The sequence below is a fragment of the Rattus norvegicus genome, chromosome 3 (genome assembly GCF_036323735.1).
Source record: "Rattus norvegicus strain BN/NHsdMcwi chromosome 3, GRCr8, whole genome shotgun sequence".
In the NCBI taxonomy this organism is placed as follows: Eukaryota; Metazoa; Chordata; class Mammalia; order Rodentia; family Muridae; genus Rattus; species Rattus norvegicus.
This window is the reverse complement of record NC_086021.1, coordinates 22,447,171-22,467,940: the sequence shown is the minus strand read 5'-3', so window position 1 is coordinate 22,467,940 and position 20,770 is coordinate 22,447,171. Positions and strand designations below refer to the sequence as shown.

The 20,770-nt window shown below is 39.1% G+C and overlaps 1 long non-coding RNA gene across 1 annotated transcript; it reads right to left on the bottom strand.

Annotated features, from left to right (window-relative positions):
* LOC134486047 (uncharacterized) lies at positions 1 to 16,207 on the bottom strand. The gene is made up of 4 exons (XR_010064719.1): positions 13,924 to 16,207; positions 5,761 to 5,855; positions 806 to 1,234; positions 1 to 386 (listed from the first exon to the last, which is right to left on the bottom strand). It is a non-coding gene; the product is annotated as an uncharacterized LOC134486047 (long non-coding RNA).
* Positions 16,208 to 20,770: the final 4,563 nt, after the last annotated feature.

Below are 20,770 nucleotides of genomic sequence, written 5' to 3'. Positions count from 1 at the left end.
TATTCTCTAATTTACTTTATTGATCAGGATGGTCTTAAACTCAGAGATCTGCCTGCCTCTGTTTCCCGAATGGTGGAATTAGAGGCTTGGGCCAGCATGCCAGGCTAGTGCCCTGAATAATTGCAAAAACTGAGTAGTCTCTCCTTGATAAGAAAGATTTTGATATGCATGCTGTGCAGACATTTTCAGGGAGTCATGAAATCAGTATGATCTTGCAGATTCATGCCTGCTGAGGCCTGCCTGGCTCTGTAAGGTAGTGCCAAAGCTGCTGATTCATGTTTACTGTCCAGAGTCTACCGAACTGGATCGCTGATGTATCTGTGAAGGGTTTGTGAGTAGATCAAGCTGCTGCTGCTGACTTGTGAACTGAACTGCCGATTTTCCATCTGAAAAAAACAGATGGGAGTTGCTCTAAAGAACCATTTCTAAACAAGTTCCCTCCCCCATATCCTTTCTTTCCCACTACCTCTGGTAAAAATGGCTGACAGGAAAGCTAAAATACTTAAGAACCATCATTAAAAATAGGTTTTAAAATGTTGCAGTTATACTCCTGCATTTTAGTTCCTGAGAAATATCCCTGGCTTTTTTGCAACTTGGTGTGTAGATCAGGGGGGCTTGATACTTACAGAGATATGTCTGTCTTTGCCTCCTGAGTTCTGGGATTAAAGGCATGTACCACCACCCCATCCAGTCAACAGCTCTTGGAAAGTTTCACTCACACATATCATGGTGCTGTTTCTACCACATGAGTCACTAAGAGATAATGACACTCTTACCATCCCACTCGAGTGGTTCTGTTCAGTACCTCTATTCCAACGCACATTATCCAAATTATTCTTCTGCCCGTAATGTTGTTTTACTTTTCTTCTGTTGCCATTTGGAAATTAGTGTTGAAATTAGAAGCTTTAAAAGTCAACAAATAAATCGCAAAAGTTAAAACATGCACATGAACAATAATCAATACTTTACATGGCACAATGGTCAAGATATTTCTAAATTTAGAAAAATATGAGGGACATAAAACATGTTAAAGAAACATAAGAGTTATCTCTGATACCTCTTCAGTTACCTACTCTAATAGGAACTAATGTTGAAAGCACCATTAGGAAATCTGTGTACTTTCCTGACAGAGACCAGCATTGGCATCCATCTGGTGTGCAAACTGAGGCAGGCAGCCATTGAGGGTCAGTGCTCAGAGCTCCTGATGGTTGGATCCAGATACCTAAAGATGCTGCTGCCAAAGGAAACCAGAAATCAGAGAGGTTACTCGGCAGACCTTTTTATGAGGGAACAACGCTTAAATTACTGGGGCTGGAACTCCCTGAGCATACTGGAAAATCTATGAACTTTTTCTAACTCCTTGGGGCCAGCAAGAAAGAGAAGGAATGAGAGACATTTTCTCTCTCTCTCTCTGTTTCTCTGTCTCTCTCTCTCTCTCTTTCCACACACAAACACACACACACATACAAACACAAATACACACACGAACACACAGAGGCACGAACACACGCACTGCATGGATGAAACAAAAGACAATGTCCAGTAATTTCATATACACAAATATATGCATACAAACACACAGACGTATATGCATAGAGACCTATAGACAGACATATGGACATTCACACATAGATTAGTTAACACAGACCTCCAGCAAGCAGGCTTCAAATATTTCATACCTGGATGCATAAGTACACACAATAGGTGGCCTGAAAAAGCAACACATATCCAGAAAGGCAACAAGCTTTACACATATACCTACATACATACACATTGTTGATGGGTGAAAGGAACAATGTTCCAGACTACCGTGGACACAAACATTACACATACACATATGTGGTGAATGAGGGTGGAAGCTCCAACCCTCATTCATGCAAACTATGCACATATACATATATACATACATACATACATGCATATATACATACATACATGCATACATGTATGCATACAAGCACACACAATTGATAGATAAAAGAACAATGCTCTAACCATCACACACACAACCTTTACACATATTCACACATACCCCATAGTTTATGTTAGAAGAAATAATGCTGCAGCCCACCACACATAAGCCTCAACAGAGACACATAGTTGGTGGATGCTCCAATCCCCACAATGTATTCTTCATTTCATTCAATATATATCCCAGAAAAATCTTTCATGCAGTATTAAATTACAATGTGTTTGTGTTTTAGTTTTATTGTAATGAATGGTTAGTGAATGGTGTGTTTTTCAATGCCTTATAAGAAATAACATTACAAGTACAGGTAAAGAACAAAAATTAGTACCACAAACCCATGAACATTCATAACAAAGCAACTTATCATAGATTAACAAAGCATAAGCAAGCAAGATAGTTTTCTCAGTCAGTTTCTCTTACTGGCAGGCAGCAATTAGCAATTAGAAAGAAATGAGTAATTATTTTCTTATTTTTCTTAAAAGTAATCTTGTAAGAATCTTAAAAGGATCACACTAAACTTTTATATAAAAATCAGTCATATATTCCTTATGTCCTCAGAATGCATATTGACTTATCAGAAATTCATAGTAAGTCTTATCAGGAAGCTGAGGGGAAAATGGGTGTAAGAAATTAGTTATCACCAGTCCAGCCTGAGTGAGAGTCATGTCAGCCATTAGTGCCATTGTACTTATTTTCTGATCATAAAGATCCTAGCTTAACCCATACGAGTGTGCCTTTCTGAACTTCAAATTATTTCCTAAGATTTTCTACATCATAGCCAATAGTAGAAAACATCTCAGCCTAGCTTCACTAACAACTTTTATTCCCAATATTTTGATAGGGCGGAGGTCATTGCTAATAATCTAAGTTCTTCATAGGTCCAAAGGCTTTTCCTCCTATTGATGCTGGACAGTGCCATCCTCTGCCACATATGTGACTAGAGTCATGGGTCCCTCCTTGTGTACTCATTGGTTGGGGGTTTAGTGGCTGGGAGGTCTAGTGGGGTTCAATTGGTTTATATTGTTGTTCTACCTATGGTGTTGCAAATCTTTTCTGCTCTTCCAGTCTTTTCTCTATCCTCTCCATTGGGGTCCCCTTGTTCAGTCCAATGGTTACCTGCAACCATCCTAATCTGTATAGTAGGGCTCTGGCAGAGCTTCTCAGGAGACACCCTTTATCTGGCTCCTGTCAGCAAGCACTTCTTGCCATCAGCAATAGTGACTGGTTTGGTTGCTGTTTATGAGAAAGATCCCGAGGTGGGCCAGTCTCTGGATGACTGTTTCTTCACTCTATGCTCCATTCTTTTTCCCTGTACTTCCTCCCATAAGTATTTTGTTCTCCCTTCTAAGAAGAAATGACACATCCACATTTTGGTCTTCCTTTTTCTTGGGCTTTTGGTCTGAATGCTCTCTGAATCCAGGGAAACCAAGGATGGCGTTTGGAGCTAATTTAGATAGTTCTCTATTCTAGGTTTAGAGTGGCTCTTGGAGGTTACCACCACCCTAGAGCCTTAGCTCGTCCCCTGACTCACATGATAATGACTGTGAAACCAAGTGGACAGGTGCTTGAGAACAGCTATCTCAAGTCCTGAAAGATCACCCTGTGGCATCTTTCCTTGGGTGCTGATAACAGGGTCCAGGGTCTTTGGCCTCAATCCAAAAGTAACGGGAAACTAAAAGAGAACAACCAGGGAACTTTCCTACCTCATACAGTAAGAGTAGGAAGGGAAGCCTGGTGCACATGCAGAGGCCTGCAAGGACCTGTCCTACCCAGTCTTTGTGCCCTTCCCCTTTTCAGCTTGTCAGTGGGGTTGCCAATGTCCAAGTGACCTAGACAGGTAGCTCTTTTTTTTCTTAAATTTCTTTTTTTTTTTTTTACTTTACATTTCAAATGTGATCTTCTTTCCTGGTTTCCCCTCCATGTGAAAGAACCCCAAAATTTGGGGAGACTCTCGCTCCAGTCTCGGCATGGCGGCATGCCCCAGGAAACTTGAGAAGCTGATCTTGATGTAATAACAAGAGGCAGCTTTATTAACGAGATCTCCGGCCGACACTGAGGTCTCGGGCCGACAGGCATCTCACGCAGGAGATAGAGGAGCCGACCATGAGCCTCTTCAGGCAGGGGTTTATATAGGGGAAGCCAGGGAATTTCGAGCGGTTACACAGGATTGGCTAATTCAAAGAACTCACAGTTACTTTTGGCGTGGTATTACATCGGCAAAGAGTACGTGCTATCTAGCTGCTCAGCAATGTGGGTAGGGTGACTCATCTCATTCAGCAGGGTAATGACCCATCCTCAGGGAGTGAAGGAAGGGGAGGGGTGGCTCTTTTTGAAATTTAACTCTTCACATACACACCCTATCCCATCTCCCCTCCCCCTGCTTCTTTGAGGGTGTCTCCCAACCATCCACTCACCACTTTCTCCCTCCCTGCCCTGATATTCCCCTGCACTGCAGGGGCCCATCCTTGGCAGGACCAAGGGCTTCTCCTCCCATTGGTGCTCAAAAAGGAGATCCTCTCCTACATATGCAGCTAAAGCCATGGGTCTGTCGATGTATACTTTTGGGATGGTGGTTTAGTCCCTGGGAGATCTGGTTGGTTGGTATTGTCTTTCTTATGGGGTTGCAAACCCCTTGAGCTCCTTGAATCCTTTCTCTAAATCCTCCAATGGGGACCCTATTCTCTGTTCAAGTTGCCAGCCTCTGTTATTTGTCATGCTGTGGAAGAGCCTTTCAGGAGACAGCTATATCAGGCTCCTATCAGCTTGCCCTTCTTGGCACAGCAGTATTGTCTGGCCTTGGTAGCTGTATATGGGCTGAATCCCCAGGTGGGGCAGTCTCTGGATGGTCTTTCCTTCAGTCTTTGCTCTCAACTTTGCCTCTGTATTTCCTCCTGTGATTATTTTTGTTTCTCCTTCTAAGAAGGACTGAAGCATCCACACTTTAGTCGTTCTTCTTCTCGAGCTTCATGTGTTCTGTGGATTCAATTTTGGGTACTCCAAGCTTTTGGACTAAACTCTTAAGGTCTCTCTCTCTCTCTCCTCAGATGTACCCTCAGTCTGTCTCATCGCTGGGATGTCCCACTTCAATTGTAGCTGCTCTTCTGCACATATTGGAAACTAGTGCTTATTCCTTGTGAAGATGAATTTCTTTCTTTTTGTGTGTGGAGGGGTCTGTGCTTATGTGTAAGGAACTGCTGACTGGCTATGCACATGAATGGATAGCTAGTGCCCATAGACTGCAGCCTGCTCCATCTTCCCCACCCTTGCCTCAGGAAGCTTCCTAGGGATCCTGGCTTCTGAGGGCACACGTCTTTCCCCTCCATTCACTCTACACTATTTCCTATTCTTTCAAATTTTTTAGTGAAGCTGAAAGTGCAGTTCAGTAATAGATTCCTACCTATGTAATAGATTCCTAAAGCTGTAGGAGTCTGCAGAGTTAGAACTTGTTCATTCTTGGCAGGAAGGCTGCTCCTGTGGTCTGGGAAAGAGCAAGGCCTTTCTAAAAGAATACAATGTTACATTCTTTTGGAAGTTACTCAGGACCTGCTTAGCTACTGTAAAAACACCCTAGAAAAACTGATAGGTTTAAATGTGAAGTGGATCCAAAACTTCATAATGAAAGTTTCCTTAATTTTACCAGAGTTTGTGGTTAAAGGACAAAATTGAACATAGGGAAAATACACTTGAGTGCTGGCAGCTCTGCAGCAGCCTGGGAGGGAAAAAGGAGGGAGGGGCCACAGTGTGAGGGGTTCAGGTATTGGTGTGAGGCCATGTGCTTTCCCATTGCTTACCAGCCATTGTTCACCCCACTGCTCACTTTGGACAGACTTCCGAAGAGGTGACACAGGTCAAAAAGAGTCATATTAACCAAGACAAGTAAGTGTCCCTATAACAATACAGAAAAAATAATTCAAAGAAGGCATTCTTAACTCATTCTTAACTCTTGATCTGGAATAAAATAAGAAGCAGATGGAAATGTTTATTGGAGACAAATATTTGGCACATTTACGAATAATTAATAGGTGATGCCTAAATGTTGGATATGGAATTTAGTGAAAATGCTTTTGTTAATATTATGTATAATAGCAGAAATCAATTGGCAATAGTATGAGATTAACAGGCAGGGGGATTTTAGCAGGGTTTGTTGAGGATGCTTCTAAAACATGTCATACTTGCCAGTGACACAATCCTGGTGGAAACCACTTAGGCAGGACATGTGTGAGCATCAAGTCTCAAGGCCCTCTGAATACTCAGATGGATTTTATACTGGTGTTGCTTCAACTCTACATGTTCTGCACAAGACAAAGGCAACATATTACTAAAAAATATTTAATGGCCTCTTCTCCTCTCTTTTTCAGGCCCTTCTTGTTAGTTTGCACCTCTGAGTGCAAACATTAAATTAGCTATAAGGCATATCGTCTGGAGACATTATTGAAGATTTGTGCCTCTGTAAAAAGTTGATTTTCAAACGGGGGTTTCCCAAACAGCACAAAATAAGACAGAGACATTAAATAATCACTGCAATACTTAGTTTAAAAAATAGAATGATGGCAAAGCAAACTTGATGGATTCTGTTGTAATGTGGGAGATGTAAACATAGAGTGAGCAGTCAGAGAGCAAGAGAAGCCCATGGTGTTTGAGATGTCTGAAGGAATACACCATGGTAGGTCTACAGAGTTCTTAGTTCTTGGAGTATTCGTTCTGTATGATACTAAAAAATATACAAGTATTGTGCTGGGTATTTTGGCACCTAATCCTTCTAAATTCCTTACAGACTAATAATATTCTGGCACAGGAGTACATTTAATGAGATTACTCATTTGGTAAAATTAATGAGCACATTTTAAATACTGTCCAGCAAAAATCTTTTGCTGATTATCCAAACATGTTGATCATAGCCTAAATATAGAGGTTGGAATTCTGTTGAGCTTACGGCCTGGTAAAACTCTTTTTCAATACTCTCGTGAAGCTTCAGTAGACTTACTCAGTAAGCTGACACATTGGGTAAATACATATGACAAATCAGCTCCCATCTGAAGTTCCACTTCCTTGGCAATGGCACCAGGCACCCCAGATTTATTGATTACAAGCATTGTTTCTATGACTGTTGGAATCCTTAAAGGGGAGCCACATCTTTAGGACCGAACTTCTCCAGAACGCCTTCTTTCTCCACAAGAGCAGTGTTATAGGTTGCTTCACATACTCTTCCTATTAGGGTAACGCCATAACTGTTAACTTCCTCTATACAGTTGTTTAAGGTCATATTGGTTGTATTGTGCATAATAAGAAATCTCATGTTCTTGTATGTGACTTCTACAGGAGCAAGGTGTTTCATTCAAGCCATATGAATTTAGTTTTTTTAAAGAAACATGGAATAGGGTTATGAAAGAATTAAAAAATTGAATACAGAAATGATTCCAAGCAAAAACCAAAACCAGCGGGGGGTGGGGAGAACAAACTGAAATCTGCTTCAATATTTATATACTCCACTTAAAAGTTTAAATGTTTGAGGACAGGAAATCAATGTATTTGTCACTATACAAAAGATGTTGTATAGTGAGTGGTGAACAGAATGCCTTCTATGACTATTGGGTTACAATGATTTTGGGAACTGCGTTGTAACGTGTGTATTTTTCCGCCTCACAAATAATGTTTTGTCATTTGTCTTAGTGAAAATAACTGCTGTGCAAATAGATTTAAAAAAAAATAAAACATTCCCCCAAACTTCTGTTCCTTTTTTCCCCCCACAGTGACATTTCAGGACAGGGCCTGCTGGGGATGCGGCTAGCGAGGAGCTCTGTCTGTAGCTCCTGAAATAAAGCTGTATCTATCTTTTCATCTTTTCAGATGTGTGTCCAGAGAAACATGCAACTTTCTAGGGGTAGGAATGAAATGCTGAAGTTGAATTCATAAAGGAGAGCGAGAAAGAGGGAGAGAGAGGACGATTTTTATTTGAATATCTCTCTTTCTGGGGGGAAAGCACAGGTTTGCGAAGTCAGTTTTAAAAAGAGTACTGATTGATTCTTGTGTTTGCAAACTCTTTTCAAATGTGTAAGGTGGGGGAACGAAAGTGTTGAACTTCAGGAGAGGAGTTGTTTGGCTTCATGTTTGAGTATTTTGACAATAAGGACTATTGTAATAGTTTGTAATATTCATTCAGTTTGCCAGGTCACAGGTAGGCTGAAGGGTGGGGAATGGTGCTAAGCTGAGCTGATTGGTGCATCCACTCTTCCACCTTTTGCAGATCATGGCAGGGGCACCCATGGCCCACACCAAGGTTCTCCAGCTTCCTCGCTCTGCTCATCTCCCATGTACCCGCTTCTCCCTCCATCTTGCTCTTAAGCATCCTGGAGTCAGTTTCTGGAGACAATGTTTAACAAACTCCCTTTTCCTTCTTACTATCTGTCCTGTTTCCTATGCAGGTCACCTGTCCCCTGTGATGCTACAGATGCTCCATTCACACTTGTGTGTACTGTTAAAATAGCAGTCAGTCTGGGCAGACTGAGAGCAGAAGTTGTAGCTGTCTGGAAGCACATTCTTCTGTGTGTCTGGTTTGGAAAGCCGACCATCCTGTAGGAAGTTCCTTAATTGTTTACAAAACTGTACAGTTGATGCAGGTCTAGTACTTCGCTGTTTTTCTTGGGTGAGTTGTAACCTAGAATTACCATTCTATGAGTCTGCTTTCTCACACCGACTGAGCTTTGCCCTGGGAAATCCTGCTACAATACCCTTTGTGCCCTTCCAGTGCTGCAGTTCAGACACTTGGAAACTTACCTGAAGCTCTCCATCCAGAAATTCAGTTTACCTGAGTGCACTCAGCTTACTAATTGGCCTAGTTATTGGCCATTTTTCCTGAATTACTCTGTTTTCTTGTTTGTGTCACTATGTACAACTTTGTGTTTCACTATGTGAATCTTTACTTCTTTTTATGATGAGTAGCTGTTCATCTTTTAAAAGTTGGGATTCACTTTGACTTAATTGCTATGTTGTCTCAGGTAGAAAAATACTAATTTTCAAAGATAATGTATTTAAACATATATCTCCATTCCCTTAACCCCAATTGACAACTAATAAACTATATAGGAAAACAACCTCTTCTCGACAACCAATCACTGTGTTTGTTTGTTTGTTTGGTTGGTTGGTTGATCTGACAGGGATCCTTTAATGACTGACAATGGTGAGACAGAGCAACAGTTGACAATAGCTCACATGAATGGGACCATGCAAATGAGCATCATGAGTATTCATGACAAACTAATGAGGGGAGAAACAGGGCTGTGATGAGGGCAAGGCTTGAGGTGGGAGTAATGAATTCACTAGGCACAGGGTATCGACAGTAACTATGATGACTGCGGCTGGCCTGGGCAGCGAGTGATTGATAGGGGAACCATGGCTGGCACTGAACTTCAATGACTGACAGTGGGGGCTGTGATACACTTGATGGACAGTTCCCATGGGCGGAGTCTCTGGGTGTGTGGAGGGGAATGGTGACACCTGTAGCCATCACTCAGGCAGGGCTAGGACCGCACATAATCAAGAAGTGTGTGTGTGTGGGGGGGGGTGCGTATAACATCACCAGCAGCAGAGGCCGAACCCCAGTGTGCGTTTGACGTCAGGATTGCCCCACAGTCATGCACACAGACCTGCCCAATGCTTTCACCATTTAGTGTTATGTGTTCTACCATTTTGTACCAGATCCCATTTGGTTTTCCATGTTCCTTGGTGTTGCCTTGTTAAGTTAATGTTTAGGCAGTGATGTTGGTGAGGCTTTATGGGTGAGGTCAAGGGAACATGGCAGAAGACTGGGAGGAAAGAAGTTTAAACATTCACTTCTACAATATTGTTTCTCCTTATAACATCAAGAGTGTTATAAATTTTATCAAGCTTTCAAAGGATAGAATCAAAATGTTACTACAGGATGGTCTAGAATTTTTATTGTTTAAATCTCACCGATTCATGAACATGTGGGAATCTTTCCATTATCTGATACCTGTTCAATTTATAAGACATTTTGTTTTGTTTTGGGTTAATTTTTTTCTTTTTTTTTTGTTTTTTTTAATCATAAAAGCCTTTTATTTCTTGGTTAGAATTTTCCCAAGAAACTTAATACTTTTAAAAGTTACTGTTAAAGACAGGTTTTCATTGATTTACTTTTCAGTAAGTTTGTGATTTTACAAAGAAGGAGTACTCACTTTGTGTGTTAATTTTGTATGTTGCTACTTTTGAAAGAATTTACAAGATATCTGATTATTCTTATGTTATATTTAGGCTCACTTACGTTTACTATCATATGATTTTCAAAAAGACATACTTTGAATTCTTCATTTCTAATAAATGTCCCCTTTGTCACATGCAGTTTTAATATTATCTTAATTGTTTACACATGCTGTATGAAACAAGAGTAAATTGAGTATGACCAAAGATCAGCAAAGGAAGTCATTGGTGCCATAATATTTCATAAATAACTTGATGAGGGGCAGCACACACTATAAGGAAATTCTAGGTGATAGAATCATTATCATCCGTGCAGACGTAAGGCACTCACTGTTAAATATTCTTCAATTAACTCAATATGGTAAGCATTCTTATTGCTAGAAATTTCAACTTTTGATGTTTTAGACTATTGTCAATTAAGGCTAATTGTAGATGTGGAAAGAAGAAAACTAAAGTAACCAAAAAGAAGGAGTTGTATATTTATATAACATTTATACCATATTACTCTAGGAAAATGAATTTATCTTGTCAGAGAGGAGTGAAAATGTGTGACTTGGGCAAGTCAAAGGACCTGCACGGATGATCCTAAAGAGAAATAACAAGATACCAAATGTTGAACTTTAAAAGCATACTTAAGAATAACATTTTTTTCTGAGAAACCAAATGAAAGACCCAGAACCATGTTCAATTCTATGGTAAAGAAAATACATTTAAGTCTAATCAAAGAACAGTTGTTTTGAAATGAGCTATTAGTGTCACTTATTGAACCTATTCTGCTATCTTGCCATACTGGTTATCATCGTACTTTATAGGTATTACAGGTGGGTACAACGATCAATTGCTTCCCTAATGTGTCAACTTGCCTACTGTTTGATCTACCTTAGAACTTTGACTTAAACCTAGAGGCTTCTAAGACATATCCAGGTAGATTGCTGAGATTCCTTGTAAGATTTATTGGGCAGCTGGCACTCAAGCCACCAACCTTGAGAGAAATCCAAGTGCTACCTGACAAATCCATATTTTGGGGGAAAGCCACAGGAAATACTTTAACAATTGGTAGAATTTCTCTCACCAGGATTGCAATCATGGCTGGAGCTAGATATCTAGTCCGATTTATGTAGCTAGTTTGGTCATAAACTTTAAAATTGATGACATTAATTTAATAAATTAGTGACGTTCCTTCCAGCTTTTAAATATTAGTCTTTTATGTACCAACAAGTGGGGCCATCATCCTACATCAAAGAAGCCTCTTTGTGTAGAAAATGGAGACCATTACAGAAAACAAAAACTTGGACACAATGAAGAGATAATTGCATTATGAAAAATCCAGCACCAGTGAATGCATGTACATTAGAGCTAAATGCTCTGTAGCTCAGGGACCATTGTAGAAGAGGGCTTACAAATACTGTAAGACCCAGCATACTTGAAAGTCTGTTCTGAAATTGCCTCTCATAAAATTAGGTGCAAAATCACAATAATAGCAATGTCAATGCAGTGCTAAGGCAATGGTCAAAATTTCACTTGTCAAAAGTTATAGGCAGCTAATTATGACTAACAGAATATTAATTTTTCCAGAAATGACCTGCATATGGATTGTCTAATAACACTGTATATCATGGAAACCATATTCACAAACAGAACAAAATGAACTCAAGTAATATTCATATTTGTAAAGATAAATATATATAAAAACATGTAAAAAACAATATTGAAATGAGTATGAAAGTGCAGTGACTGTGATGGACTTAAGGGAGAAAAGTCAGGCTACAATGCTATAATTCAATTTTTGATAAAAGTTTAAAATAATACTAGTAATAAATGAAAACATTGTAAACTTATAGTAATGGGAGTTCAGGAAAGACCAAGAACAGTAAATATGGAAATTATCAATTTCTTTACTGGAGGTTTTCTCTAAAATTTCCATTTCTCAAATTTGTATTACAGACACTTTTGAGATAAACAAACCATGAATAAAGAATATTTCATGTTGAAGCCTCAGGTGATGAAGAGTGATATAATAAATATGCTTTATGCTTCTGTGCATTTCTCAGTGTATGTAATGCATGCGTGTGTGTGTGTGTGTGTGTGTGTGTGTGTGTAAAACACGTGCAGATCACATCACTGGTGATAAATATTTTGAGCTTAATTAGAGGTTTGAGCTTATTAACATATGAGAAGCCTCCAGTATTGGTCTTTCTCTCTGTCTCTTTTTTTCGGGGGGGGGTCTCTTTTGATCATTACTGAACAATATGTCAGAAATATCTGTCCAATAAGCTTCTGTTACTGTCTGTGACTGCCATCTCTATTCAGGTAGAAACTTCTCGTTTAGAGATGATTGTGCTACAATACCTAGTTTTGTTTGTTTTTTAATGTATGTTTTGATGACCCAAATTCATGTTACAAAGTCTAAATCTCAATTGCTTTAGACACTGGATTATCTTTTCAGGTCATTTTGTATATTTTAAAACCATGATCCACCTGTAAGTTCATCATGTGTGATGATTAATTTTGATTGTTAATGGAATTTTATTTATAACTTTCTATGGCACGTGATTCTATGCAGAATTCTGAGGGATTATTCAGTGTCATTAGCTTCTGGCCACACATTGGTAACGGAGATGGGAAAACTACTACTATATCTGGGCTGTAGAGGCAGAGACTGAAAAATTTTCCAAAGACTGTGTAGGACCATGAACAAGGCACATTGGAGTGTAATCAATAACCCAATTTAATAACATTTGTTATAATAGCAAACAATATGAAATATGCAGCATAAAATAAGTACAATGAGTGAAAATTATTTGTAACTAATACGGTGAAATATAAAACTAAAATAGGATCTTGGAATAATTCTTCTAATATGACTAAACCGGAGGTAGAAGGGAACATTAAAATACAATGACCTTAGACCTTCTTAAATCATCCACTACCACTTATATGTGGTAGTTACTCTGTTTTGTCCTGCTAAATGAAACATAAAATGTCATTATCAGACAAATATTCTCAGATGATAGATTCACATCAGTTAAAATAAGGGTAATATTTGGGTATATTTTCTTAACTCTATAGAAAGAATTACTTCAGTTAAAAATGTATTTGAATTTGTGTGCTACCAACTGATAATCAGGTGAGTTTAACCTTTTTATCATACCTCTCATTGGTTTTGTAGTGGATCGTGTGCAAATTTTTTTATCAATGATAAGATTTTGACAAATATTGTTTCTCATAGTAAATTAAACAAACATTAGTATTTTTGTGCTACGAAACCAAAGCATGTTGACAGTGGTGCAGGGCTTAATCTTGCAGAATGTTTAATCAATTTTTAAATCAAATCATTGTTTCTAAATGATCTTATCAAAAATAATAATTTCATATGCAAGAAATTCTCTAACTTAAGGACCATGGGAAGAAAGGGGGAAAATATAGCAGACAATATTGGTGGATTCTCTAAATAAAGAATGTGTCATATACCTGAATGTATCCAGATGTATTTCAGTATATGAGTATATATATATATATATATATATATATATATATATATATATATATATATATACATTCATACATATATACATGTATATATGTGTATATATGTATATATGATGTTTAAAAACCTTTCCCATACTCTAATAATCATTTTGTGTCCCAAAGCTTCTCTGATATACACAAATTTATGACATCATGAAATGATTTGATCAAATGATTCCATTCATTTGATGAATAAATAAATCTTGTCTTACCTGTAGGACCTTCTTCCTGCAGTGCAGCATATGAAATATTAAATTTTTCATCAATATCATTGGTTTTCCAGTTGTGTCCAGCTATGGCTTTTGTCATAATAGGAGATTTTCCAGAATAATTTACTGATTCTTTTTATGTGTTTAAGTCTTCAGACCTTTTGTCAATGTGTTTACTAAATGTATCATCATTTCCAAATATTTGATCACAGTTGTCAATCATGATTTGTATAAGAGACTTCTGTAACACCACAAGGCAAAAACAAGATTGTCATTTCACATAGTTTACAAAATTAACTTAAAAATGAAAAGAGACACCGTCGGAACCTGAAGGAGAGACACCGCCGGAACCTGAAGGAAACGGACCGGATAAACAGTTCTCTGCACCCAAATCCCGTGGGAGGGAGAGCTAAACCTTCAGAGAGGCAGACAAGCCTGGGAAACAAGAAGAGACTGCTCTCTGCACACACATCTCGGACGCCAGAGGAAAAAGCCAAAGACCGTCTGGAACCCTGGTGCACTGAAGCTCCCGGAAGGGGCGGCACAGGTCTTCCTGGTTGCTGCCGCTGCAGAGAGCCCGTGGGCAGCACCCCACAAGCGAACTTGAGCCTCGGGACCACAGGTAAGAACAAATTTTCTGCTGCAAGAAAGCTGCCTGGTGAACTCAAGACACAGGCCCACAGGAACAGCTGAAGACCTGTAGAGAGGAAAAACTACACGCCTGAAAGCAGAACACTCTGTCCCCATAACTGACTGAAAGAGAGGAAAACAGGTCTACAGTACTCCTGACACACAGGCTTATAGGACAGTCTAGCCACTGTCAGAAATAGCAGAACAAAGTAACACTAGAGATAATCTGATGGCGAGAGGCAAGCGCAGGAACCCAAGCAACAGAAACCAAGACTACATGGCACCATCGGAGCCCAATTCTCCCATCAAAACAAACATGGAATATCCAAACACACCAGAAAAGCAAGATCTAGTTTCAAAATCATTTTTGATCATGATGCTGGAGGACTTCAAGAAAGACGTGAAGAACTCCCTTAGAGAACAAGTAGAAGCCTACAGAGAGGAATCGCAAAAATGCCTGAAAGAATTCCAGGAAAACATAAATAAACAAGTAGAAGCCCATAGAGAGGAGACACAAAAATCCCTGAAAGAATTCCAGGAAAACACAATCAAATAGTTGAAGGAATTAAAAATGGAAATAGAAGCAATCAAGAAAGAACACATGGAAACAACCCTGGATATAGAAAACCAAAAGAAGAGACAAGGAGCTGTAGATACAAGCTTCACCAACAGAATACAAGAGATGGAAGAGAGAATCTCAGGAGCAGAAGATTCCATAGAAATCATTGACTCAACTGTCAAAGATAATGTAAAGCGGAAAAAGCTACTGGTCCAAAACATACAGGAAATCCAGGACTCAATGAGAAGATCAAACCTAAGGATAATAGGTATAGAAGAGAGTGAAGACTCCCAGCTCAAAGGACCAGTAAATATCTTCAACAAAATCATAGAAGAAAACTTCCCTAACCTAAAAAAAGACATACCCATAGACATACAAGAAGCCTACAGAACTCCAAATAGATTGGACCAGAAAAGAAACACCTCCTGTCACATAATTGTCAAAACACCAAACGCACAAAATAAAGAAAGAATATTAAAAGCAGTAAGGGATAAAGGTCAAGTAATATATAAAGTCAGACCTATCAGAATCACACCAGACTTCTCGCCAGAAACTATGAAGGCCAGAAGATCCTGGACTGATGTCATACAGACCCTAAGAGAACACAAATGCCAGCCCAGGTTAATGTATCCAGCAAAACTCTCAATTAACATTGATGGAGAAACCAAGATATTCCGTGACAAAACCAAATTTACACAGTATCTTTCTACAAACCCAGCACTACAAAGGATAATAAATGGTAAAGCCCAACATAAGGAGGCAAGCTATACCCTAGAAGAAGCAAGAAACTAATCGTCTTGGCAACAAAACAAAGAGAATGAAAGCACACAAACATAACCTCACATCCAAATATGAATATAAAGGGAAGCAATAATCACTATTCGTTAATATCTCTCAATATCAATGGCCTCAACTCCCCAATAAAAAGACATAGATTAACAAACTGGATATGCAACGAGGACCCTGCATTCTGCTACCTACAGGAAACACACCTCAGAGACAAAGACAGACACTACCTCAGAGTGAAAGGCTGGAAAACAACTTTCCAAGCAAATGGTCAGAAGAAGCAAGCTGGAGTAGCCATTCTAATATCAAATAAAATCAATTTCCAACTAAAAGTCATCAAAAAAGATAAGGAAGGACACTTCATATTCATCAAAGGAAAAATCCACCAAGATGAACTCTCAATCCTAAATATCTATGCCCCAAATACAAGGGCACCTACATACGTAAAAGAAACCTTACTAAAGCTCAAAACACACATTGCACCTCACACAATAATAGTGGGAGATTTCAACACCCCACTCTCATCAATGGACAGATCATGGAAACAGAAATTAAACAGTGATGTCGACAGACTAAGAGAAGTCATGAGCCAAATGGACTTAACGGATATTTATAGAACATTCTATCCTAAAGCAAAAGGATATACCTTCTTCTCAGCTCCTCATGGTACTTTCTCCAAAATTGACCATATAATTGGTCAAAAAACGGGCCTCAACAGGTACAGAAAGATAGAAATAATCCCATGCGTGCTATCGGACCACCACGGCCTAAAACTGGTCTTCAATAACAATAAGGGAAGAATGCCCACATATACGTGGAAATTGAACAATGCTCTACTTAATGATAACCTGGTCAAGGAAGAAAGAAAGAAAGAAATTAAAAACTTTTTAGAATTTAATGAAAATGAAGGTACAACATACCCAAACTTATGGGACACAATGAAAGCTTTGCTAAGAGTAAAACTCATAGCGCTGAGTGCCTGCAGAAAGAAACAGGAAAGAGCATATGTCAGCAGCTTGACAGCACACCTAAAAGCTCTAGAACAAAAAGAAGCAAATACACCCAGGAGGAGTAGAAGGCAGGAAATAATCAAACTCAGATCTGAAATCAACCAAGTAGAAACAAAAAGGACCATAGAAAGAATCAACAGAACCAAAAGTTGGTTCTTTGAGAAAATCAACAAGATAGATAAACCCTTAGCCAGACTAACGAAAGGACACAGAGAGTGCGTCCAAATTAAGAAAATCAGAAATGAAAAGGGAGACATAACTACAGATTCAGAGGAAATTCAAAAAATCATCAGATCTTACTATAAAAACCTATATTCAACAAAACATGAAAATCTTCAGGAAATGGACAATTTCCTAGACAGATACTAGGTATCGAAGTTAAATGAGGAACAGATAAACCAGTTAAACAACCCCATAACTCCTAAGGAAATATAAGCAGTCATTAAAGGTCTCCCAACCAAAAAGAGCCCAGGTCCAGACGGGTTTAGTGCAGAATTCTATCATACCTTCATAGAAGACCTCATACCAATATTATCCAAACTATTCCACAAAATTGAAACAGATGGAGCACTACCGAATTCCTTCTAAGAAGCCACAATGACTCTTATACCTAAACCACACAAAGACACAACAAAGAAAGAGAACTTCAGACCAATTTCCCTTATGAATATCGATGCAAAAATACTCAATAAAATTCTGGCAAACCGAATTCAAGAGCACATCAAAACAATCATCCACCATGATCAAGTAGGCTTCATCCCAGGCATGCAGGGATGGTTTAATATACAGAAAACCATCAACGTGATCCATTATATAAACAAACTGAAAGAACAGAACTACATGATCATTTCATTAGATGCTGAGAAAGCATTTGACAAAATTCAACACCCCTTCATGATAAAAGTCCTGGAAAGAATAGGAATTCAAGGCCCATACCTAAACATAGTAAAAGCCATATACAGCAAACCAGTTGCTAACATTAAACTGAATGGAGAGAAACTTGACGCAATCCCACTAAAATCAGGGACTAGGCAAGGCTGCCCACTCTCTCCCTACTTATTCAATATAGTTCTTGAAGTTCTAGCCAGAGCAATCAGACAACAAAAGGAGATCAAGGGGATACAGATCGGAAAAGAAGAAGTCAAAATATCACTATTTGCAGATGATATGATAGTATATATAAGTGATCCCAAAAGTTCCACCAGAGAACTACTAAAGCTGATAAACAACTTCAGCAAAGTGGCTGGGTATAAAATTAACTCAAATAAATCAGTTGCCTTCCTCTATACAAAAGAGAAACAAGCCGAGAAAGAAATTAGGGAAACGACACCCTTCATAATAGACCCAAATAATATAAAGTACCTCGGTGTGACTTTAACCAAGCAAGTAAAAGATCTGTACAATAAGAACTTCAAGACACTGAGGAAAGAAATTGAAGAAGACCTCAGAAGATGGAAAGATCTCCCATGCTCATGGATTGGCAGGATTAATATAGTAAAAATGGCCATTTTACCAAAAGCAATCTACAGATTCAATGCAATCCCCATCAAAATACCAATTCAATTCTTCAAAGAGTTAGACAGAACAATTTGCAAATTCATCTGGAATAACAAAAAACCCAGGATAGCTAAAGCTATCCTCAACAATAAAAGGACTTCAGGGGGAATCACTATCCCTGAACTCAAGCAGTATTACAGAGCAATAGTGATAAAAACTGCATGGTATTGGTACAGAGACAGACAGATAGACCAAGGGAATAGAATTGAAGAACCAGAAATGAACCCACACACCTATGGTCACTTGATTTTTGACAAAGGAGCCAAAACCATCTAATGGAAAAAAGATAGCATTTTCAGCAAATGGTGCTGGTTCAACTGGAGGTCAACATGTAGAAGAATGCAGATTGATCCATGCTTATCACCCTGTACAAAGCTTAAGTCCAAGTGGATCAAGGACCTCCACATCAAACCAGACACACTCAAACTAATAGAAGAAAAACTAGGGAAGCATCTGGAACACATGGGCACTGGAAAAAATTTCCTGAACAAAACACCAATGGCTTACGCTCTAAGATCAAGAATCGACAAATGGGACCTCATAAAACTGCAAAGCTTCTGTAAGGCAAAGGACACTGTGGTTAGGACAAAACGGCAACCAACAGATTGGGAAAAGATCTTTACCAATCCTACAACAGATAGAGGCCTTATATCCAAAATATACAAAGAACTCAAGAAGTTAGACCACAGGGAAACAAATAACCCTATTAAAAAATGGGGTTCAGAGCTAAACAAAGAATTCACAGCTGAGGAATGCAGAATGGCTGAGAAACACCCAAAGAAATGTTCAACATCTTTAGTCATAAGGGAAATGCAAATCAAAACAACTCTGAGATTTCACCTCACAACAGTGAGAATGGCTAAGATCAAAAACTCAGGTGACAGCAGATGCTTGCGAGGATGCGGAGAAAGAGGAACACTCCTCCATTGTTGGTGGGATTGCAGACTGGTAAAACCATTCTGTAAATCAGTCTGGAGGTTCCTCAGAAAATTGGACATTGAACTGCCTGAGGATCCAGCTATACCTCTCTTGGGCATATACCCAAAAGATGCCTCAACATATAAAAGAGACACGTGCTCCACTATGTTCATCGCAGCCTTATTTAAAATAGCCAGAAACTGAAAAGAACCCAGATGCCCTTCAACAGAGGAATGGATACAGAAAATGTGGTACATCTACACAATGGAATATTACTCAGCTATCAAAAACAACGAGTTCATGAAATTCGTAGGCAAATGGTTGGAACTGGAAAATATCATCCTGAGTGAGCTAACCCAATCACAGAAAGACATTCATGGTATGCACTCATTGATAAGTGGCTATTAGCCCAAATGCTTGAATTACCCTAGATCCCTAGAACAAACGAAACTCAAGACGGATGATCAAAATGTGAATGCTTCACTCCTTCTTTGAATGAGGAAAAAGAATACCCTTGGCAGGGAAGGGAGAGGCAAAGATTAAAACAGAGACTGAAGGAACACCCATTCAGAGCCTGCCCCACATGTGGCCCATACATATACAGCCACCTAATTAGACAAGATGGATGAAGCAAAGAAGTGCAGACCGACAGGAGCCGGATGTAGATCTCTCCTGAGAGACACAGCCAGAATACAGAAAATACAGAGGTGAATGCCAGCAGCAAACCACTGAACTGAGAATAGGTCCCCCGTTGAAGGAATCAGAGAAAGAACTGGAAGAGCTTGAAGGGGCTCGAGACCCCAAAAGTACAACAATGTCAAGCAACCAGAGCTTCCAGGGACTAAGCCACTACCTAAAGACTATACATGGACTGACCCTGGACTCTGACCTCATAGGTAGCAATGAATATCCTAGTAAGAGCACCAGTGGAAGGGGAAGCCCTGGGTCCTGCTAAGAGTGAACCTCCAGTGAACTAGACTATGGGGGGAGGGCAGCAATGGGGGGAGGGTTGGGAGGGGAACACCCATAAGGAAGGGGAGGGGGGAGGGGGATGTTTGCCCGGAAACCGGGAAAGGGAATAACACTTGAAATGTATATAAGAAATACTCAAGTTAATAAAAAAAATATGAAAAGAAATACTAGGAGGAAAATTACAGATAAGGTCCCATGAAATGAAGTCTCTGAAATGGAGACTCTAAGTCTTTTGCATCTTTACACAACTTGTTAAAATTTCATGCATACTGCAAAGAACAGAAGAACTACTTAACCAAAGAAACATTTCAGAACTGATATGTTGCAAAAAACTGTGAGTGTACCAAATTAATGACTGTTGTGTGTTAATTTTTAGTGTGTGGGTGGGGGTAGCTGTTTATTGTGATGTTTTGAATGG